Source organism: Balaenoptera borealis, assembly GCF_965194805.1.
Source record: "Balaenoptera borealis genome assembly, chromosome: 3".
Lineage (NCBI taxonomy): Eukaryota > Metazoa > Chordata > Mammalia > Artiodactyla > Balaenopteridae > Balaenoptera > Balaenoptera borealis.
Window position 1 is genome coordinate 17478537 of NC_138866.1, and position 25846 is coordinate 17504382.

Below are 25846 nucleotides of genomic sequence, written 5' to 3' on the forward strand. Positions count from 1 at the left end.
CCTCTTGGGCTTCACCACATTGATTAAAATTTTTAATGTCATATATACCCTTATAATTATTTGCTTAAAATTTATTCCCAACAAGCATGCCAAAGTCACAAGGAAACGATCTCAATCAGTATGATTCAATACTGTATATCAAGGGCCTAGCACAGAATATGCACCAAATATTTGTTAAATGGATAAGTTAAAATAAAATAGAGATGTTAATACAATCCAAGTGTCAGATAAAGGTAAGAGCAAGCAAGAATTCTTAGTGAATTTTTCACCTAAAATATCAAGGTGTGATAAAGGGTTATGATTTTGTTTTTGAAGGAACGTCATAACCACAGATGGACAATATCTTACTCGGCAGTCTTCATTCTTTTCAAATCAATAAACATGCTCCAAAAGTGAATTAGAAAAGTTGCAGCTGAAATGGATGCCATCAAGCTGCCATTAGAGACATGAGGGCCACGTATGTCCATCCACACACCCTGTCTCGCCTTGGGGTTAGGAGGGTTGCTGTGTCTGCTACTCAAAGAGAACAGTCAATGTTTATTTCTAGCTTGGATCTCCCAAACATTATTTCATATCCCAGAGAGAATAACTTTGGCCCCATGAATTTCCCCAGGAGCATCTTTGGGAAAACATGTCTGTAGCCCTCAAAAGAAGACCATTCCTTGAAATATGTATGATTTGCCTGTGTCAGAGAACAGTCTCTCTAATGGCATGATTCATATATAGACAGTCCTCCTTTTGCTCTTCCAAATGCCTCTGTAAAGAGCATCAGTGAAATTTAAAAGGTACTTACTTAAAATATAGATTGTTTGCAAATCGCATTAGCTAAAATTCAGCCAAGCCAAACTCTAATAAACGAAGGTCATAAAAGTAATGCAGTGCTTTGTTATGTCTTAAGGCTTGTAGGGCCCTTTATTAGAAAGCCACACCAAATAGCCAGTCTTTCTGCTTTTCTCCTTAGTAACTAGTAATAAGGAAATGCTTAGAAAAGACATTCGTCAAATACTCCGCTGTGGATGCTTGCAAGGGCAGAGGAACTCTTTGATTTATTGAAGTTGAATCTGCTTTAGTGCATCAAGAGACAACTAGCACTACAGATCGCTCACTCTTTACTCTCAGGGCATAAAATCAGAGGAACTGGATACAAGCCTTACCTACTTGAACAGCTAAGAAAAGGACTGGTCCCTGCCAGATTCTTATCAAGATGATACGCATACTTAAATACAAATATTACAGGAGTCAAGTCAGCCGGATTTAGTGGAAAGAGTATAGACTTTGGATGCAGGCAGAGCTGGATTTAAATCCTGGTAGCTTCTCATTCACCGTTGCCTTAGGAAATTTGTTCATAGTACTCTGAGGCTCAGTTTTCCATCTAGAAGTTGGGTAAATACTTTTGAGTTTAGTGGTCGTTTCTCAGTTATAGATAATGTGTAAAACGCGTAACACAGTGCCTAGGTCACAGGGTATACTCGATACATTTTATTTGTTGTCAATATTATTATCATTATATGATGTAAGGTGGGCCAGGACAGGTAATGTACATGAGTGAAATGAGTGAAGTTGGTTTCCTAAAATTGAGATTGATGGAGACCATCATAAAAGGAAAGAGCTGGATAGTGATAGCAACACTGTCCCAGATTCTTTCTGATGACTGTTTCTTCAGCCCTTCCAACTATCTTTTCTATATCTTTAGTTTCTCACACAATTCTGGTTCACACCTTCGTCTCATTTTTTAAGCACCCTCATGTGTCCCATCCTAAGTCTAAATAAAAAGATGAAGAATAACCAAACAACTCTTCTTGATCCAATATCTCCTTCTAATCTCACTCCTGCTCTCCTGACTCTCTCATGCAAACTCCTTGAGGACAGACGTGACTTTATTCCACGTAATCATGTTCTCACTTTCAACCTTGAAGTTGGTTTCTGCCCCCGTAACCCAAGCAAAATTGCTATCACTGGAGTCAGCAGTAACTTCCCAGCTGTCAAATCCAACAGCTATTTTTCAGCCCTTAATGTTCATGAATCCATTCTCTGCTTCGTTTGTCAGTACCTTCAATTCTTTTAAATGCACAGCTTACCTCTCACCTCCATTCCACAGCTGTCTATCTTTGTAGATGCTTCCTCCCCTGCCCACCCAGCCGACATTGTGGCTCCTTACATTTCTGTCTTGAGCCCATTGTTCCTCTGATTCTGCAGACTCTTTCAAGTCACCCAGAACTCTGACGGTTTCTGAAACAAAACTGCACTGATGATTCCTAAATCCCTCTCTCTAGTCAGACCATGAGCTTTGGCTTCAAACTTTTTTATGTGAATACCTGTTAGACTTCAGTGTTCTTCATCTAACCTCTTGAATTCAACATGTCCAACACTACATTTATTAATTTCCTCCTGAAATTATACTTTCTTCTATAATCTGCTTCTGATTTAGACCCATGAACCTATGCAGTTGTCCAAGCTACGGTGTAGGGAGTCTTTGCTACTCTCTCTCCATGACTCACCACTCACAACATCAGTTGATGAGGCCCTTATTTCATCTCCTAAGTTTTTCTCAAAGCTGTTACCTCCTCTGTGTCTTTACTACCTTTCTTCTCTAGGCAAATACCTGTGTGTCCTAATTGGCTGTTCCTGTCAAATCTTCTTTTACATCACAGACAGGATCATCTATTTAAGTGTAATCCTGATTATGTCATTCACTTCTTAAAGCTCTTCTTGACCATCCATTATTCAGTAAATCAGTCCAACGTGACTCCTTAACATGATAGTCACTGGCTCCATCTCTCTGCCCTGCCAACCTGCCCAGGCTCATCTCACAAATTTTGGACTTTGCAGGCATTATTTTGGCACCATTGAACTGCATGCATTATGAAAGCTAAATATGTACAGAACCCCTGAACCAGAAATTCCACTTCTAGTAAATATTCTGCACAGAAATGCATTGACCAAAAGAATGCTCATAACAACACACATTCACAATGCTCCCAAACTGCAATCTACTCAACCACATATGGCAGAATGAATACAAAAATTGGGGCATATCCATTCAATGGAATACTATAAGGTAATGTGAATGAATGAAATGCAAGTGCACACAATATTATGGAGGGATTCAACAGGCAAAATAATGAGCAAAAGGAGTCAGAAACAAAAGAGTACCACTTAGACAATTCCAATTATATACATTGTAAACATCAGCAAAATTAAAGTAAAATGTTAGTAATAGAATAGTGATGTTCCTAGGGGAGAAAAACATAAACACACATCCAAACCTCCAGAGGCTTCTCCCCTTCCCCAGAGCAGAAACCACAGTCCTTTACAATGGCCTATAAATTTTACATGATCTGCCCTCTCACTTCTATTTCTCTGACATATATCCTACTAGTCCTTTCCCTACTGATTGCTCCAGCAACATTGATTTCTTTTTTTCCCTGTTTTTAAAAACTCCTCTCTCAAAATGCTCATTCTTCAAATATCTACATTTTTCATTCCCTAATCTTATTCAAATTTTTACCACAATATTATTTTCCCCATGAAACTTTCTTTAGCTTATTTTGAAATGACTGTTTCCATGTGCCCCCTAATACTTTTTTCCAGCTTTATTGTGATATAATTGATTCTCACCATTGTGTAACTTAAGGTGTACAACATGTTGATTTGATATACTTATAGATTTCAAAATGATTACTACTGTAGCATTGGCTAACACCTTCATCATGTCACATAATTACCCTTTCTTTTCTATGGTGAGAACATTAAAATCTACTCTTTTAGTAACTTTCAAGTATAAAACACAGTATTATTAACTATAATCGCCATGCTGTATATCAGATTCCCAGAACTTATTCACCTTAAAACTGGAAGTTTATACCTTTTGAACAACATCTTCCCATTTCCCAACCCCCCAGCCCCTGGTGACACCCTTTCTACTCTCTATTTCCATGAGTTCAGCTTTCTTAGATACCACATATAAAAAATGTTATACACTATTTGTCTTTGTCAGTCTGACTTATTTTATTTAACATAATGCTCTCAAGGTCCATCCATGTTGATGAAAATGGTAGGATTCCCTTCTTTTTCAAGACTAAGTAATATTCTTTTTCAGATATTTCATTGTTAGGGTATACAAATGCAACTGTTTTTTGTATGTTGACTTTATATTCTTTAAAGTTACTGAATTTGTTGATTAGTTCCAATAGCTTTTTGGTGGAGTTTTTAGTATTTTCTACATAAAATATTATGTTATCTGCAAACAAAGACAATTTTCCTGCTTCCTTTCTGATTTGTATGCCTTTGATTTCTTTTTTGTTGCCCAATTTCTCTGACTAGGAATTCCAGTACCATGTTGAATAGAAGTGGTGAGTGGACATCTTTGTCTTGTTCCTGATCTTAGAGGAAAAGTTTTCAAGCTTTCATTATTTAGTATATTAGCTGTGGGCTTGTCATATACAGCCTTTATTATGGTGAGGTACATTCCTTCTTTACCCAATTTCTGACTGTTTTTATCGTGATGTATTTTGTCAAATTATTATTTTTTGCATCAATTGAGAGGATCACATGATTTTTATCTTTCATTCTATTAATGTGATGTATCACATTTATTGATTTGTATGTGATGAACCATCCTTGCATCCTAGGGGAAAAACCCAATTTATCATGGTGTATAATCCTTTTAATGTGCTGTTAAATTTGGTTTGCTAGTATTTGTTGTGAATTTTTGCATCTACATTCATCAAAGATACTGATCTATAGATTTTTTTTTTCTTGTAGTATCCTTATCTGGTATCAGGATAACACTGGCTTCATAAGATGAGTTTGGAAGTGTTCCCTCCTTTTTACTTTGTCAACTTTTTGGAAGGATTTGAGACAGGTTGGTGTTAATTATTTTAACTTTTGGTAGAATTCACCAGTGAAACCATCTGGTCCTGCACTTCTTCTTTGTTGAAAAGCTTTTGATTACCGATTTAATCTTACTAGTAATTGGTTTGTTCAGATTTTCTATTTCTTTGTGATTCAGTCTTGGTATGTTGCATATTTCTAAGATTATGTCCATTTATTCTAGTTTATCAAATTTGTTGGTGTATAATTGTTCACAGTGGTCTGTTATGAGCCTTTGTATATCTGTGGTATCAGCTGTAATGTCTCCTCTTTCATTTCCGAATTTATTTGAGTCTTCTTTCTTTTTTTCTTAGTCTAGTTAAAAGTTTGTTAAGTTTATCTTTTTTAAAAAAGCAACTCTTGATGTTGTTGATCTTTTCTGTTGTTTTTCCATTCTCTATTTCATTTATTTCTGATCTAATCTTTGTTATTTTCTTTCTTCTAACTTTGTTCTTCTTTTTCTAGTTTATTTATTTAAGATTTTTCTTTTTTCTTAATGTAGGTGTTTATTGCTATAAACATCCTTCTTAAAACTGATTTTGCAGTACCCCATATGTTTTGGTGTGTTGTGTTCCTATTTTCCTTTATTTCAAGATTTTTTTAATGTCCCTTTTTTTAATTCTTTGATCTATTGGTTGTTCAGGAGTGTGTTGTTTAATTTCCACGTGTTTGTAAATTTTCCAGCTTTCCTCCTGTTATTGATTTCTAGTTTCATACCACTGTGGTCAGAAAAAAAAAAAATACTTCGTATGATTTTAATCTTTTTAAGTTTGATAAAATTTGTTCTTTGAACTATCATGATCTACCCTGGAGAATCCTCCATGAGTGCCTGAGAAGAATGTGTATTCTTTTGCTATTGGATGGAATGTTCTATTACGTCTGTTAGGTCCATTGGCTAAGGTATGCCTCCAGTCCAACATTTGCTTGTTGATTTTCTGTATGGGTAAACTATCCATTGTTAAATTTAGGATATTGAAGTCCTCTACTATCATTGTATTGCTGTCTATTTCTCCCTGCAGAACTTTTTGTATTTGTGTAATACATTTAGGTGCTCTGATGTTGGGTGCATATATATTTATGATTATTATATCTTCTTGATAAATTGACCTCTATCATCATAAAATGAACTTCTTTCTTTCTTGTTAACACTTCAGCTTAAAGTTTATTTTGTCTCATATAAGTACAGCTACTCTTGGTCACTTTTGGTTTCTACTTGCATGACATATCTCCTTCTATCCATTCACTTTGAGTCTGTGTGTATCCTTAAAGCTGAAGTCAGTGTGTTGTAAGCAGCACATACTAGAGTCTTGGTTTGGTTTTGTTTTTTTAGTCCATCCTACCACTCTGTGTCTTTTGATTTGAAAATTCAATCCATTCACATTTAGAGTACTTATTGATAGGTAAGGACTTACTAACACCATCTTACTGTTTCCTGGCTGTTTTTGGAGTTCCTTTATCCCTTGCTTTCTCTCTTGTTGCCTTCCTTTGAGAATTGATGATTTTCCATAGTGGTATGCTTTGATTTCCTTCTCTATCTTTTGTGAATATATTATAGTTTTTTGCTTTGTGGTTACCATGAGACTTACATAAAACTTCTTATAGATATAACAGTCCATTTTATTTTCATAACAACTTAATTTAATCACTTACAAAAAACTCTACCTTTTTCATGCCATAATTTATCTCTTTCTATATTGTGCATTCATTAACAAATTATTGTAGCTATAGGTTTTTTTTAAAATACTCTCATCCTTTAATCTTTATATTAGATCAAATGGTTAACAATCCACCATATTATAGTATTAGAATAATCTGTTTGACTATGTACTTACCTTTACCAGTGTGTCATATATTTTCATATGTGTTTATGTTATGAATCACCATCTTTCATTTCAGTTTGAAGAACTCCTTTCAGCATTTCTTATAAAGTAGGTTTAGTGGTGATAAATCCCCTCAGCTTATGTTTGTCTAAGAAAGTCTTTATCTCTCTTCATTTCTGAAGGACAGCTTTGCTGTGTAAAGTATTCTTGATTACTCCCCTTTTCCTTCTTTCAGAAGTTTAAATATATCACTCCCTCTCTCATGGACTGTAATGTTTCTGCTGAGAAATCTGTTGATAGCCTTATGAGGGTTCCCTTATAAGTCCCAAGCATGTTTTCTCTTGTTGCTTTTAAGATTCTCTCTTTGTCTTTAATTTTTGACAGTTTTATTATAATGTGCCTTGGAGAGGATCTGTTTAAGTTGATTTTGTTAACTGACCTATGAGCTTCATGAACTTGGATATCCAAAACTTTCCCCAGATTTGGGAAAATCTCAGCAATTTTTTTTTTTTTAATAAACTTTCTGCCTCCTCTTCCTCTTCCCTTTCTGGGAATTCAATAATTTGCAAATTGGTTAGTTTGATGGTACCCCATAGATCATATAGGTGTTCTTCACTGTGTTTCAGTCTTTCTTCTACTTGGTCAAGACTACTGTTGAATCTCTCTATTGAATTCTTCAGTTTAGTCATTGTATTCTTCAGCTCCAAAATTTGTTTGATTCTTTTTTATATTTTCTATCTCTTTGCTGAATATTTTTGTGCTTGTATTATTTTTCTGATATCATTAAATTATTTATCTGTGTTCTCTTCTGGCTCTCTGAGCTCCTTCAAAACAATTATTTTGAATTATTTGTCAGTTAATACCTGGATCTCTATTTCTTTGGGGCCAGGTACTGGAGGTTCACTGATTCCTTTGGTGGAGTCAGTTTTCCCTGGTTCTTTGTGATCCCTGTATCTTTGCATTTGCAAAGTGTTTGCACATTTCAAGAAGCATTCACCTCTTCCAGGCTTTATGGACTGATTTGGTGAAGGAAGACGTTCACTTGTAGGAGAGGGACTGCTGGAGCATGCTGTGACTCCAGGTCTAGTGGTGCATGGCACCAAGTGTGGGGTGTAGCGGCACCAGATCCTGGGAAGCATGGTGTCTCTTTGGCTCAGGTCTTTGCTGTCCACAGCACTGACAACTGTATGGTCCTTGGCAATACTTGTAGGGGGTCCACAGTGTCTGCAAGGGCTTTTGTGCAAGGACTATTGGGGTCCTCAGCTGTGCCTTCAGGAATAGCTGCTAGGGACCAAAGCAGGCAGCAGTAGTGCCCAGAGTCTGTGGTGTACACACACTTGACTGGGGGCCAGCTGTGAACACCTGTGTAATGGAAGGGGCCAGTTGCAGGCACATACATAATGGTGGGGACCAGGGCAGAAAGCAAGAGATGGAGCAAACTGTGGACACACAAGTGGCTACAGGAGCCCTGGTTGTCAGTGTAGATTACTGTGTCTAGTAGGTCTCAACTTTGTCATATGGCAGTGGAAGCCAGTGATAGGGGTTGGGCTGGGGGCCTACAGGTGCTCAATTGGAGAAGCAATTGCAGGTGAGCACAGTGATTCAGGCCAATGAGAGTAGACAGGGTCTGATCCAAGCCTATAAGCAGCTATGGGGGCCCCAGCTATCAGGCCTGCTGTCCTGTGGCTGTGCACTCTCCCCCCACGTGTGTATGCATAGTGGAGGCTGGTGACAGGAGTCAGGCCAGTGACATGCAAGTGCATAGCTGAAGGCGCTAACCCAGAGCAGGTGCATGACAGTGGAGGTCAAACAGAGGGGTCTGGACTAGCGCCTTGCTTTCATGCAGCCACCGAGGTCTGGGCTGGCTGCTGGTGCAGGGTTCCTGGGCTCAGATGGGGATGGTGAAGAGAAGGGACTCGGGTGCCTGGCATTAGTGCACATGAATACCTGTGGGGTAAAATGTGGTGAAACCTGCACGGGCTCTGCTGTAGCTGTGCTGGCAACTGGTTCCTTCTTCAGTGGTAAAGCTGCTGAGTTTGTCTGTCAAGCAGGTCACACTGAACTGAGATTGCTCCTGTTGTGTGACATTTATTGGTGACCCCTGCTTTTCTTCCTTGTTCCTCGCTGTCTCTATTTGTCTCAGCTTTGATGGTCTGAGTGGGGTGAAATTAAATGAGACCTTTGTGCAGTTCCCCCAAAAAGCTGGGTGAACTGATTGCTCATCCTGCTCTTTCTTTCCCAGCAAGGGGAACTCTTTCTAGCTGGGGGGTTCCCTCCTGGAACTGAGCAACGTCAGCTTGGAGGAGTGGATGATGCAGGCAAAATAAATCTGTCTTCCTTCTCTTTTTGTGCGGTTAGTCTCATGTTTTTTGTTTCACTGTGTTTCTGAAGTTTCTCAGGTAGACTCCAGAGCTATGCAAGAGCTGTTTTTATTCATAGATAGCAGTCTAATTGTTGATCTTTTTTGGAGGACAGAGGCTGGATTCTCCTATGCTGCCATCTTGGTGATGTCAACCCTCTAATACCTTTCATCTTCTTGCCCTACTTTCTTTTTCTCTTTAACACTTTTAACATCTCAACTACTATATATTGTACTACTTCCCCTTGTTTATTTTCTTTCTCTCTCACAGGAATATAAACTTCACAGGGCAGGGATTTTGTTTGTTTGTTTTGCCTATTTTATTTATTGTTTTATTCCCAGAGCCTGAGAGAGTATGTAACATAATACAGCTCAGTCAATATTTCTTGAATGAATGAAAAAAAAAAAGAAAAAAAAACAGTAACATGACCTAAATCTTGAAGGCTTATTGAGCCAATGCAGCAATATTCTGCATTTCTTTTCTCAGAATAGGAATTAGGAGATATGGACAAGAGAGGGGTATAGAGGATAAGATGTGGGTGATTGTATTTGTCCGGAAAGGGGCAGTGAGTAAAGGCAGATTGACTTCTGCTCAGAGGTTATACATGTGTGTTTGCTTTATTGTTATTGTTAACTTTGTTATAATAAACTATCACAACATTGTTAATCAACTATACTTCAATATAAAATAAAAAGTTTAAAAAAATTAAAAATAAAATAAAATCCAAAAAAAACCCCTTTGTTATAATAGAAAATATACCACAAAAAGCAAAGCATGACCCGTTATTCTAATAGGCATTGAAGGATATCAGCTAGGCTGCTTCTGACTATACAGGGTAGCACAAAGCAAGGGCAGTGCATCTATGCTAATGGAAAATGATCACTTTAATAGTGTGAGTAAAGTATGTTAAGTAGAACTGCTGGAGTGAGTTAAGTTTCAGTATATGGCTTTAAGTAATCACTATCCATCCTAAAATATGGAGGTGGAGAATTTGGACATTCAGATATAAAAGCATTTGGTGAAGTAACTTGAAACCAAATTCATCTTCAATAGTGATGATCCACGAGGCTGTTTTGATTCCTTTGCATGAGGCTTTCTTTTGGATCCCATTTACTGTGTTCCATTGGTTTTGGTCTAGACCAGTCATTGTCAATGTGGGCTGCCTGGTGGAAACACTTGAAAAGATTATTTAAAATAATGTTGAGACCTGGCTCCCACTGCCAGAGATTCTGATTTAAGTGGTCTGGAACACAGTTTGATAATCAGGATTTTTTTTTAAATTCCCAGGTGATTTAGTTAAAGTTCAGAACCACTATCTATATATTTACTATTTTTAATTTGTGAAATGTATAAATGTTTCAATCATGTGATATTTATTTCTTTTTTACATTCATTCTTTTACTCTTTCATTCCACAAGTATTGATTGAGAACAGGCTCAATAAAGGGGTCGGCACCATGATAGTGGCAGGGTATATGCTGGTAAATAGGACTGGTGTGGACCTGCCATATTCACGATTATAATTACTTATGGTAGATTCTCTTACACAAAATGACACCATCATCTACCTGTATGACAACTGAGACAGAATCATCCCTTTGAATGACTGGAAGTCGCCTCCAGCCATTAAGACAGCTGCTTCTGAAATGAAATCATGGGTGCCAGTATGTCATTAACAATGACAAGGAATCCTTCTCCCAGATTTTTCATGTGCCTTCTTTCTAAAAGCTAAGTGACTTTTCTTATTTTCCCCCTCTCAATTCCTTCTCTCTTTCTCCTGCCAGAAACTTTCATTTATTTACTAATTATTCTCTCACTGTTAAAGTGTTAAAGTTTGAAATGTTAGGGTTAAATAGCACTTCAAGTATTTCTGCCCACTGACTAAGTTAAATTAGCTGATCGTGTAACAAACTACATGTGATTTTAGTTCTTACTATTCATTTTCTTTAAAAGAGAGGCAGGAAGATATCACCAAAGGCAAATCCCACTAATTATATATAAACACAATAATTTTGTGTTCATGACGAACATTTAATGCTAGCACAGTATATCAATGCGTACTACTACTACTAATAATAATTAACATTTATTGAGGCTTTTTTTTTAATCAAACATTTTTCTAAGCATTTTACATGATTTAACTTATTTCATCCTCAGTGGAAAAAAATGAGACTATGTGTATTATTTTAAGATAAAAAGAAAACTAAGCACAGAGAATTGATACACTGGTGTTGGGCTTCCTTGTGTTAAAGACATGAACAGGGAGATGACATTCTTTAAAATTTAGATAAATACTCAAAATGCCTTTGTATTTGAGCTACGAACTCTTCAAAGACTCTCACTGCAGATGACTATTCTTGCTTGTTTTATAAAACATGGTCTTATTTTCCAGTTAATTTTGTCATGAGTCAGGTAGTTCATGAGTTTCAATTCAGCAGAATTTTCAGAGGAGAATGCTTTTATAATGTTTTATATAAAAGTAAGGATGTCAAAATCTAATCCACAGTATCAGAGTTTTGCCAGAACATTGTTCAGGCTGAAATGAAAAACAGGATCTCCACAGGGGGTTCTCTTCCCTAATGAAATCACTGAGATATGAAGGGTCCCAGGAGGAGGACTTTCAAAGCTCTAGCCATTGGCAAGTAAGAAACCATTTGAGATTTGTTTTTAAAAGAAGATGGTGTAATATTCTTAGAGTTTGATATTAGGAAGGAAGCCAAAAACCTAAACTGTGGACCATCTGGAGAAGAAATATAATGAAGAAAGCCAACAAAAATATAATTACAACAACTGCCTTAGAAATAACAACTGCATTGATTAAGAACAGCCTAAGTAGGGATGTCAAGAATGCAAGCTGAGTTAAATTTCCAGTTCAGTTTGGCTGTGGGAATAGGAGAAAATGCTCTTGTGGTGTGGAGACAACCCCATGAGCAAGAGATATGAGAAGAATTTGGTAAAAGATCAGATGTAAAAAACTCACACTAACATCTCTGTCTTTGTGTGTTTCAAAAGAAATAAAAAATTGAAGAGTGTCAACGATATGTGATAATCTGTGGTTTGTGCTACCTGGGAATACAAATACCAGACAAACACTATCTTTTCCTCCAGAAGCTTAAATCTGACCATGTACATAAAAGCACAAAGTCCATACAAATAGTTGAAGAATAAAATGATTCAAATAGACTCAGATGTAGTCATTCAAAAACAATCCATAGTACATTAATCAGAACTTCTCTACTTCCTGTACCAAAACAGGAATTTATTGAATGGATCACTACAAGGAACAAATGTTTAATATATGCACAGATGCCTTCATTCCTTCGAAATATGTAGCAGCCATCGTGTTAAGCATGGATACTGAAATAAACATTAAAAAAATATACTTTTCCTCATGCCATCATAGATTTGGGGAGAAAGAATTATTTTTTAATGATTAAGATGCAATGTGTGGGGAGGACCTTCAAGATGGCAGAGGAGTCAGAAGTGGAGATCACCTTCCTCCCCACAAATACAACAAAAATGCATCTACACCTGGAACAACTCCTACGAACACCTACTGAACATTGGCAGAAGACCTCAGACTTCCCAAAAGGCAGGAAACTCCCCACATACCTGGGTAAGGCAAAAGAAAAAACAGAGACAAAAGAATAGGGACAAGACTTGCCCCTCTGGGAGGGAGCTGTAAAGGACGAATGGTTTCCACACACTAGGAAGCCCCTTCACTAGCGGAGACGGTGGGTGGGCAGGGGGTAGCTTCTGAGCCACGGAAGAAAGCACAGCAACAGGGGTGCAGAGGGCAAAGCAGAGAGATTCCCACACAAAGGATCGGTGCCGACCAACACTGACCAGCCCGAGAGGATTGTCTGCTCAGCCACCAGGGCGGGTGGGGGCTGGGAGCTGAGGCTCAGGCTTCGGAGGTCAGACTCCAGGGAGAGGACTGGGGTTGGTTGCATGAACACAGCCTGAAGGGGGCTAGTGCACCACAGCTAGCAGGGAAGGAGTACAGGAAAAAGTCTGGAACTGCCTAAGAGTCAAGAGACCATTGCTTTGGGGTGCAAGAGGAGAGGGTATTCAGAGCACTGCCTAAATGAACTCCAGAGATGGGTGCGAGCCACGGCTTTCAGCACAGACACCAGAGACGGGCATGAAACACTAAGGCTGCTGCTGCAGCCACCAAGAAGCCTGTGTGCAAACATAGGTCACTATCCACACCACCCCTCCTGGGACCCTGTGCAGCCCGCCATTGCCAGGGTCCCATGATCCAGGGACAACTTCCCCAGGAGAACACATGGCACGCCTCAGGCTGGTGCAAAGTCACGCTGGCCTCTGCAGCTCCAGGCTCACCCCACATTGGTACCCTTCACTCCCCTTGGCCTGAGTAAGCCAGAGCCCCCTATTCAGCTGCTACTTTAACCCTGTCCTGTCTGGTGGGGAACAGATGCCCTCCAGCAACCTACATGCAAAGTCGGGGCCAAATCCAAAGCTGAACCACAGGAGCTGTGTGAACAAAGAAGAGAAAGGGAAATTTCTCCCAGGAGGCTCAGGAGCAGCAGATTAAATCTCCGTAATCAACTTGATGTAGCCTGCATCTGTGGAATACCTGAAGAGACAACGAATCATCCCAAAATTGAGGCGGTGGACATTGGGAGCAACTGTAGACATGGGGTTTGCATTCTGCATCTGATTTGTATCTGGTTTTATGTTTATCTTAGTATTTGGTGCTTATTATCATTGGTAGATTTGTTTATTGATTTGATTGCTCTCTTCCTTTACTTTTTTTTTTTCTATATATATATATATTTTTTTCCTTTTTCTCTTTTTGGGAGTGTGTATGTGTATGCTTCTTTGTGTGATTTTGTCTATATAGCTCTGCTTTTACCATTTGTCCTAGGGTCTGTCTGTCAGGTTTTTGCTTTTTTTTTTTTTTTTTTTTCTTTACTGCTTATTATCATTGGTGGATTTCTTTTTCTTTTTTTAGTTTGGCTGTTCTCTTCTTTCTTTCTTTCTTTTCTTTTGTTTTATTACTTTTTTATTTTTAATAATATTAAAAATTTTTTATTTTAATAACTTTATTTTATTTTTTCTTTTCTTTCTTTCTTTCTCCTTTCTTTCTTCCTTCCTTTCTTTCTTTCTTTTCTTTTTTTCTTTCTTTCTTTCTTTCTTTCTTTCTTTCTTTCTTTCTATCTTTATTTCTCAGCTGTGTGGCTGAAAGGGTCTTGGTGCTCTGGCCGGGTGTCAGACCTGAGCCTCTGAGGTGGGAGTGCCAAGTTCAGGACATTGGTCCACTAGAGACCTCCTGGCCCCACATAATATCAAACAGCGAAAGCTCTCCCAGAGATCTCCATCTCAACGCTAAGACCCAGCTCCACTCAATGACCAGCAAGCAACAGAGTTGGACACATTATGCCAAACAACTAGCAAGACAGGAACACAACCCCACCCATTAGCAGAGAGGCTGCCTAGAATCATAATAAGTTCACAGACACTCCAAAACACACCAGGAGGTGCAGTCCTGCCCACTAGAAAGACAAGATCCAGCCTCATCCACCAGAACACAGGCACCAATCCCCTCCACCAGGAAGTCTACACAACCCACTGAACCAACCTTACCCACTGGGGGCAGACGCCAAAAACAACAGAAACTACGAAACTGCAGCCTGTGAAAAGGAGAGCCTAAACACAGTAAGTGAAGCAAAATGAAAGACAGAGAAATACACAGCAGGTGAAGGAGCAAGGTAAAAACCCAACAGACCAAACAAATGAAGAGGAAATAGGCAGTCTACCTGAAAAAGAATTCAGAGTAATGATAGTAAAGAGGATCCAAAATCTTGGAAATAGAATGGAAAAAATAAAAGAAACGTTTAACAAGGATGAACAACACAATAAATGAACTTAAAAATTCTCTAGAAGGAATCAATAACAGAATAACTGAGGCAGAAGAACAGATACGTGACCTGGAAGATAAAATAGTGGAAATAGCTATCACAGATTAAAGGTGTCCCAGAAGCAGAAGAGAAACAAAAGGGACTGAGAAAATATTTGAAGAGATTACAGTTGAAAACTTCCCTAGTATGGGAAAGGAAATAGTCAATCAACCCCAGGAAGCACAAAGAGTCCCATACAGGATAACTCCAGGGAGAAACATGCCAAGACACATATTAATCAAACTATCAAAAATTAAGTACAAAGAAAAAATATCAAAAACAGCAAGGGAAAAGTAACAAATAACATAAAACGGAATCCCCATATGGTTAACAGCTGATCTTTCAGCAGAAACACTGCAAGCCAGAAGGGAGTGGTAGGATATATTTAAAGTGATGAAAGGGAAAAACCTACAACCAAGATTACTCTACACAGCAAAGATCTCATTCAGATTTGACAGAGAAATTAAAACCTTTACAGAGATGGAAAAGCTAAGAGAATTCAGCACCACCAAACGAGCTTTACAACAAATGCTAAAGGAACTTCTCTAGGCAGGAAACACAAGAGAAGGAAAACACCTACAAAAACAAACCCAAAACAATTAAGAAAATGGACAAAGGAACATACATATTGATAACTACCTTAAAAGTATATGGATTAAATGCTCCAACCAAAAGACATAGACTGGTTGAATAGATACAAAAACAAGACCCGTATATATGCTGTTTACAGGAGACCCACTTCAGACTTAGGGACACATACAGACTGAAAGTGAGGGGATGGAAAAAGATATTCCATGCAAATGGAAATCAAAAGTAAGCTGGAGTAGCAATTCTCATATCAGACAAAATAGACTTTAAAATAAAGACCATTACAAGAGAAAAAGAAGAACACTACATAATGATCAAGGGATCAATCCAAGAAGAAGATATAACAATTGTAAATATTTATCCACCCAACATGGGAGCACCTCAATATATAAGGCAACTGCTAACAGCCATAAAAGGGGAAATTGACAGTAACACAATCATAGTAGGGGACTTTAACACCCCACTTTCACCAATGGACAGATCAGCCAAAATGAAAATAAGGAAACACAAGCTTTAAATGAAACAATAAACAAGGTGGACTTAATTGATATTTATATGACATTCCATCCAAAAACAACAGAATACACTTTCTTCTCAAATGCCCATGGAACATTCCCCAGGATAGACCATATGTTGGGTCACAAATCAAGCCTTGGGGAATTTAAGAAAATTGAAATCATATCAAGTATCTTTTCCGACCACAATGCTATAAGACTAGATATCAATTACAGGAAAAAATCTCTAAAAAATACAAACACATGGAGGCTAAACAATACACTAATAAATAAGCAAGAGATCATTGAAGAAATCAAAGATGAAATCAAAAAATACCTACAAACAAATGACAGTGAAAACACGATGACCCATAACCTATGGGATGCAGCAAAAGCAGTTCTAAGAGGAAAGCTTATAGCAATACAATCCTACCTCAAGAAACAAGAAACATCTCAAATAAACAACCTAACCTTACACCTAAAGCAATTAGAGAAAGAAGAACAAAAAAAACCCCAAAGTTAGCGGAAGGAAAGAAATCAAAACGATCAGATCAGAAATACATGAAAAAGAAATGAAGGAAATAATAGCAAATATCAATAAAACTAAAAGCTGGTTCTTTGAGAAGACAAAAAAAATTGATAAACCATTAGCCAGAGTCATCAAAAAAAAAAAAAGGAGGAGACTCAAATCAATAGAATTAGAAATGAGAAAGGAGAAGTAACAACTGACACCACAGAAATACAAAGGATCATGAGAGAATACTATATGCAACTCTATGCCAATAAAATGGACAACCTAGAAGAAATGGACAAATTCTTAGAAGAGCACAACCTCCCATACTGAATCAGGAAGAAATAGAAAATATAAACAGACCAATCATAAGCACTGAAATTGAAACTGTGATTAACAATCTTCCAACAAACCAAAGCCCAGGACCAGATGGCTTCACAGGCGAATTCTATCAAACATTTAGAGAAGAGCTAACACTTATCCTTCTCAAACTCTTCCAAAATATGGCAGAGGGAGGAACACTCCCAAACTCATTTTAAGAGGCCACCATCACCCTGATACCAAAACCAGACAAAGATGTCACAAAGAAAGAAAACTACAGACCAATATCTCTGATGAACATAGATGCAAAAATCCTCAACAAAGTACTAGCAAACAGAATCTAACAACACATTCAAAGGATCATACATCATGATCAAGTGGGGTTTATCCCAGGTATGCAAGGATCCTTCAATATACGCAAATCAACCAATGTGATCAACCATATTAACAAATTGAAAGAGAAAAACCATATGATCATCTCAGTAGATGCAGAAAAAGTGCACCCTATTTATGGCTTGCTGGCTTGTTGTGGCCTTCCCAGTTGTAAAACCCTGTGCTCCTTAGATGCCATTCTTATCTCATACTAGCCCTAATGTGTGACCTCTTTTGACTTTCTGTGCACCTCCAGGAAAGGTAACCAAGAGGACAACTTAGTTCTTCATGCTGGGAACAACCAAACCAAGATAATTCTGAAACCTAAGGGACTGGTTAATTCCCCTAAGTCCAGGAGCCTCAGCTGGAATGAGGGAGACAGACCACTTTTATATATTACAGTGTGAGGACTGAGCCCCTTCTCAGGTCTCCCCTGATCACCTCAGGCATAAAGCATTTGTTCCATCAAATTCAACACCCACTTATGATAAAAAAAACACAAAAGAAACACAAAAGACCCTGAATAGCCAAAGCAATCTTGAGAAAGTAAAACGGAGCTGGAGGAATCAGGCTCCCAAACTTCAGACTATACCACAAAGCTACAGTAATCAAGACAGGATGGTACTGGCACAAAAAAAGAAGTATAGATCAATGGAACAGGATAGAAATCCCAGAGATAAAGCCAAGCACACATGGTCACCTTATCTTTGATAAAGGAGGCAAGAATATACAATCATGAAAAACAGCCTCTTCAATAAGTGATGCTGGGAAAACTGGACAGCTACATGTAAAAGAATAAAATTAGCACACTTCCTAACACCGTACACAAAAGTAATCTCAAAATGGATTAAAGACCTAAATGTAAGGGCAGACACTATAAAACTCTTAGACGAAAACGTAGGCAGAACACTCTATGACATAAATCACAGCAAAATTCTTTTTGACCCACCTCATAGAGAAAGGGAAATAAAAACAAAAATAAACAAATGGGACCTAATGAAGCTTAAAAGCTTTTGCCCAGCAATGGAAACCATAAACAAGACGAAAAGACAACCCTCAGAATGGGAGAAAATATTTGCAAATGAAGCAACTGACAAAGGGTTAATCTCCAAAATATACAAGCAGCTCATGCAACTCAATATCAAAAAAACAAAGAACCCAATCCAAAAATGGGTAGAAGGCCTAAATAGACATTTCTCGAAAGAAGATATACAGATTGCTAACAAACACATGATAGGATGCTCAACAGCACTAATCATTAGAGAAATGCAAGTCAAAACTACAATGAGGTATCACCTCACCCTGGTCAGAATGGCCATCATCAAAAAATCTACAAACAGTAAATGATGGAGAGGGTGTGGAGAAAAGTCAACCCTCTTGCACTGTTGGTGGGAATATAAATTGATACAGCCACTTTTAAGAATAGTATGGAGGTTCCTTAAAAAACTAAAAATGATGATGAACTACCATCGGACCCAGCAATTCCACTACTGGGCATATACCCTACTGGGCATTATACCCATAATTCAAAAAGAGTCATGTACTACAATGTTCACTGCAGCATTATTTACAATAGCCAGGACATGGAAGCAACCTAAGTGTCCATCAACAGAGAATGGATAAAGAAGATGTGACACATATATACAATGGAATATTACTCAGCCATAAAAGGAAATGAAATTGAGTTATTTGTAGTTAGGTGGATGGACCTAGAGTCTGTCATACAGAGTGAAGTAAGTCAGAAAGAGAAATACAAATACCATACGCTAACACATATATATGTTATCTAAAAAAAAAAAATGATTCTGAAGAACCTAGGGGCAGGACAGGAATAAAGACTCAGACCTAGAGAATGGACTTGAGAACACGGAGATGGGGAAGGGTAAGCTGGGAGGAAGGGAGAGAGTGGCATGCACATATACACCTTACCAAATGTAAAATAGATAGCTAGTGGGAAGAAGCCACATAGCACAGGGAAATCGGCTTGGTGCTTTGTGTCCACCTAGAGGGGTGGGTTAGGGAGGGTGGGAGGAAGACTCCAGAGGGAGGAGATATGAGGATATATGTATATGTATAGCTGATTCACTTTGTTATACAGCAGAAACTAACACACCATTGTAAAGCAATTATACTCCAATAAAGATGTTAATAAAAATATTAAAAAAATAATGTTTGGCTACTGAACTGAAAAGTCATGTTAAGTTGATGTGTGACTAGGCATCAGGGAAAACCAAGTCCATTAGCAACTCCCAGAAAACAGAGGCTGTGAGAAAGGAAATGAGAAAATGAGCAGAAGTGTAAACGTACTTCAATGAGAGACTGAAGCAATGACTTTTGTTCCTACCTACCATTTCCAAATATTTTGTGACACTTGATTATCCACAGGATATCTGCTGAAGTCTTTAAATAAGCAACTTTCCACTTGAGTCTTTTTGAATGTGTTTAGTTTCTTACAACTGAAAACATCAAGACACCATGCTTTTGTTCAGCCTTAACTACTCAACTTATATGTAATTAAAAATAAAAGTGCAGGGCTTCCCTGGTGGTGCAGTGGTTAAGAATATGCCTGCCAATGCAGGGGACACGGGTTCGAGCCCTGGTCTGGGAAGATCCCACATGCCGCGGAGCAACTAAGCCCGTGAGCCACAACTACTGAGCCTACGCGTCTGGAGCCTGTGCTCCGCAACGGGAGAGGCCGCGACAGTGAGAGGCCCGCACACCGCGATGAAGAGTGGCCCCCGCTCGCCGCAACTAGAGAAAGCCCTCGCACAGAAACGAAGACCCAACACAGCCAATAATAAATAAATAAATAAATAAATAAATAAATTTAAGAAATAAATAAATAAATAAATAAAAGTGCAAACTTTGAGTCATGAAGAACGGGAGCAATGACGGATGGATAGAAATACACCTTAATATAAAATACATATATGTGTATGCAAACACACACACAAATATATATGGACACACACAGATATAAATTTACTTAATTCTGAAATTTTTGGCTATGTGAGGTAGTCCTGAGAATATCCTCCACCCTTATGTGGGCCAGATTCTTAATTAATGATAGTATAATTACTACTACTACTATTACTGTTACTACTACTTATATTACTGCCAATAAAATTAGTCCCTTTTATCTCACAACACTGCAATATTTGAATGCTTTCTCATCTAGCTCCGTCCTCACCTGATTCCCTTGGAAAGCCAGTAACATCAATTGAGAAGACATTTTCATTCCCTTTAGACTGGTGAGGAGACTGAGCCTCACAAAGTCAAATATTCTGACTCAAGAGTGTTTGTGTCCTTTACTCTACATCACAGATAAATCAATACAATTTTCAGCTGAAGTTATTTCTAAATTGAAAAATATTGAATCCATCTTGAAAATCTACTGTCTTTGGTTCAAAGAGGCTCAGAGAAGAGGGTACATATTGGAATCAGCAAGATCCATTCATCCCTGGAAGTCTCAAAACCCAGATCCTAGTGCTGTGAGGAAGAATGTTTAAGCATAACAAACCTACTACATACCAGCTATGTGCTCATCACCGTGTTAAGCACTGGAGGTAATAAAAGGGAAGATAAGCCTGCCTTCTATGGGTTTTTTATGAGTGAACAACAACTGAAAACCATATTTAAGCCATAATGATTTGCAGGACTGTGGATAAGAGAGAAATTGAGATGGGTTCAAAGAGCCAACAAAGGATATAATAAAGATATATGATAAAATACAGCATGAAATATACCATGTTAAGATAGAGATTATTTTATTGTGTAAATATCAGGAATTTTAAATTAATCTGGTTAATAATATTTTAGAAATATGAATCCAATTATTGAGTAGAATATATCTGGGAAAGAAATAATATCAAAAGCAACATCAATTAGAGGATAATTCTCAGGAATAATTGAAACAAACAAGTTAAATTTCTAGTAAGACTTTAGAACTCATGATATTCAGTTCCATAATTTTATAGATAGAAATAGTAGCCAATATCACATAGTATGGCAGAACGGAGAGCTGAGTTCTTGAAGAGTACATCACCCATTTCCCTCATTTTAGAAATGTAGAAGCTGAGGCCCCAACTGTAGAATTATTTATACAATGTGGCAGAGTTTCCAATCATTTTGGGACTAAGACACAGTTACAGCAACTCTCCTGTTTAATCTTCCTTTTAAAATCCATGTTGATCTGCATGCATCAGTGGTTTATTAGAAAATTCTAAATATACAAATTCTAAATATACAAAAGGTATATTTAGAATTTAGTTATTGTATTATGCAAAAGTCAAATAGCATTATTATGCCTTTCTCTGATCTGCCCACTGAATGATTCCACTTATCCAATTGTTATTATAATAGAGATTCTGTTACAGACAAATATTTTGTAGTAAACAATTATTTTCTTAAAAAAAAAAGATGCAATGTGTGAAGAAAGGAAATAGAAATATAGCTTTGGTGTCAAGGTGAAAGGGGATTATAGGAGGGCCTGTAAGAGTAGATTTACTTAAGCTGAAGGATGACCAAGTATTTCTTAGGAGGAGAAGGGGGAGGGGATGAAAGGCACCTGAAAAAAATCTCAGTGCCCTGTCTAAAAGAAAGGCTGGCACACTGGGAAAACATCAAATTCTTGGTATGCGTGGAGTCAAGAGAGGGTAGCAGATGATTCAAGAGAAATAAGCAGAGGTCAGATCTTTAGGGTCACACATGTAAAGCCAAAAAAAAAAAGAAGTTTTACTCTGAGATTACTCTGGAGTCAATCATTGATTCTCTGTAGGGAAGTGACATAAACTGATCTGCTTTTGTATAACAAGCTACATCTCAAAACTTGATTATACAGAAAATCAGCCACATCTGGTCATTCAGATTTGGAATCCAGAGCAAAGGAATTGTAACACACTGTGGACAATGCACAAGGATCGGATTGCTTTACTCTTTAATGATCTTTGGAATACAGGATCTCAAATGGTCACTCCAAGCTTTTCCTAATGTTTTACCTGTTGGGAAAGGCTGGGACTTTTATTATCTATCCTTTCTGAACATGCGCTATTGCTTCCCCTTCAGCTATAAGATGTGGCTGCGGCCTACCTCCTGAGTACCATCTTGTACTTGCTGGAATCTACTCCCCATCCTTTTCTGTGCTCCAGAACATCAACTGGCCTCCACTGGCCTCCCCCATATGCTTCCCTTCACCACCAGGACTTTGCACATTCTGTCCCTATGCCTAGCATGTACTTTCCTCCTGTCCTCCACTAGTTTACTATGAATTTTTTTTAGAATTCCTTTAAAGAGGAATTCCCTGACCTCCCTGCCTTGGAAACATCTACTCAAAACTTGAAGAAACTCCCCTCCATAACATCTATGTCATTTGCAGTTTTTGTTTTGCACGATGATTGACTTGTTACTTCCAGAATGTAAAGTGCAGGAGAAACTTTACCAGCCAGGGGGGCCTAAGTCCTTAATTGCAACTCCCTTCAGAGACTGAATACATTGTCTGTGCAACAAGTCCAGTGTGTGAAGGGCCACTTTCCCCCATGAGACCTGTCGGGTAAAGCCTTTGGAATTGCCTGTGATCAGTACTGAAATATCACACAGAGGTTTTTGGCTCGCTAGTCGTTTGTGTTTTAACATAAAGAACTTTTCAAAAGTATATGTACTATAACCTATTTTTTTTTCCTTTAGGGTATTTGCTTTTTGTGTAGCATTCAAAATTTTATTAAAGAGGCTATAACTATATACTTATTTTCTCTTAGTAATTTTACAATATTGTTGCTTATTTTAAAATTATAATCACTTTGGAATTATGATCAATTTGGTATACAGGGAATTCCCCGGTGATCCAGTGGTTAAGACTGTGCCTTTTCTCTGAGGAGAGCCCAGGTTCGATGCCTGGTCAGGGAGCTAAGATCCCACAAGCTGTGTGGCACAGTCAAGAAAAAAAAAAAAAAAAAAAGCAAAAAAAATTTGGTGTACAGCGTAAAGCATGGATAAATATATTTTTCTTTCAGAAGTGTATTACTAATAGTTTTACAATGTGTTAACCTTAGGAGCTGCTGGGTGAAGGGTTCACAGTACCTCTGTATATTTCTTTATAACTATCTAATGAAACTGTAATTATCTAAAAATAAAAAAGTTTTTTTTAAAGGGAGCGTTAGCCAACTGCTGCAACTGAAAGCTACTTTAGTGTTTCAAATACCTAACTAAATGAGTACATTTTCCTCCAGATAAGTCATTCATTGAGAATCTTATTTTTTTTCTTGCTCTGACTTTTGGTAGGCTAATTATTGGTTTTCTGGTTTCCAGCATCTTCTCTAAAACACAAATCAGATTATATTATTGATCTTCACACTGGAAACTTAACATGCCTCCATTAGAAATAGGACATACCCTTGACCAGCCTCATCCATGTCAACGCCCTCCTTCACTTAGATCATTTATCTTCACCTTCTCCAGTAATTCTAGACCTACCGAGGTTGGTTTATAACATGCACAATTATTTAGGCCTCCTTCTCACCCTGGAATTCATTATCACACACTGATGAGAAATTCTAAATCATGGTAATCTTTATCTTTGATCATGAACTATAAAATTATTATGACAAATACTTAATAGTTCATTTTCAAATTTGTAATGTGGAAAGAATATGGGTTCAGGGTTACAAAGCCTTGGGACTACTTATTAGCTTTTCACACTTAGACCACTATGAAACTGTTTTCTTTTCCATAAATGGGGATTAGTCCACCTACTTCATTGGGTAGTCATGGAAATAAAAACAGCTGTAGATATGTACTGTGTCTAGTACAGCAGATGATAAGTATGATTCCCTCAACTCTCAACTCCTGAAGTTTCCTCTTAGTAAATTCTGGTAGACAAGCTCATTCAAACTGTGAAGGAAAAGAAATGCCATGGATTCTTGATGATGTAAATTTTGTGAACCAAAATCAACTTGCAGCTAATTTTATAGACAATACAAGAAAGGCAGCGTCAGGACTCTTTGCACCCAACCAAAGGCTGTATCACTATGTTTACCATATAGTCAGACCGCATGTGAATTCCCTACATTGAGTGGAGTTTTAAAATGCAGGTCATGGAAATTAGAGCCATGAGGTATCTTAACCACCAGTGTTCTCATATTGGCCTCTCCAATGTTTTTGATGGAATGGAAAGCGACTGTGTTTGATTTCCATCAGCGTGAAAATAAAAACTTTGACATTCTTGGCAAAGGAAACTGTATGGGTCTCCTAGATGACTAAGAGTGTTGAAAAGTTAGAGGGAGTTGGATTCCCGCTAATGATAAGGATAATTGGATTGGGGGCGCAGGTCTGTGCTCTGTCTGGGGCACAAACTCTCCAGTGACATGAGAGCTCTCAACTCAGAGCAGGCACTTTATAATATACATGGTGGTTGCTCAGGCTTTCTCCCTCCTCCATGACATGAGCTCGGGCTTCAGAATCCAGAGTAGTCCCTAAATCATATGAGGTCCCTGACAACTAGAGATGTCTGTAAGCAAATCCTGTTACAACTCAGAAGGGACGCTTCTATTATGATGCAGCAAGGGCCTCTACAAAAATGTGTTTGCTAAAATAATAATTTTGCTAAAAATTAGCAACTTTGCTTAAAACATTTAGTCTATTTGAAACATCGAGGTAACTGGCAATAAAAGAAACATGTCTTTATGAAACAAAGTTGGCAAAATTTATAGTTTTTGCCTCTATCTACTTTTACATAATCTACAAAATATATTCATGAACATATTTGTTGGTAAATAATGCCTAGAGGTAATTTTTGTTTTTCTAAAGGCTAAAATGGAATAGGGAATAAAGTTTACAATATGTGTTATTAGCATTCTTGATCTAACTAATTGAAATTTTCTTCATTTTTTTTTCATTTGGGTAAAGTGATTTTGGTATTAAGTGATAGTTAAGATTCTTCTAAAATTTAAAAATTAAAAAAATGAATATTTTAGTCATTGCAGTGATACAGAGAAGATTTTAATAAGCTTGAGGGAAGCAAGTAAGCTATCTCCTAGAAAGCCTACATGTAAAGGTCATTCATTACCTTAATCAGTTCATCTCAGTCCAGAATCTGGCCGTCAAACTTATAGGTTATGAATTTTATTTGCTCAGCATACCAAGAATGGATTCATTAATAAAGACTGATCTACAAGGCCGAAAACAAATATTATTGTATAATGAGAAACATGACTGTCTCAAAGCCTGGAAGAAGCACATGAGCTGATCAGTGTATCTAGTCCTCATAAATACTCAGAAAGAAGATCTTACTTAGATCACTTCTTGTTGAGCATGAAGTCAGATCTAGAGTTGCCAGCTGGCCTGGCTAGAAGGGCTTAATTGAAATTTATCTGCTAGAAACAGAACGCTGCCCATTAAACCCACTGAGTACAGCACCTTCCCTCTTACCACTACTGTGCTGGAACCTGCCATGCAATGCTTCTTTGATTCCCCTGTCTGTGCGTCCGCGGCTGTTCGACTCCATTTTTGATGAACACATTCTTTTTTTAGATAACTTAATACATTTGACTGAGTTACATGTAAGTCTTAAAGAGGTGAAAACTACACCATCT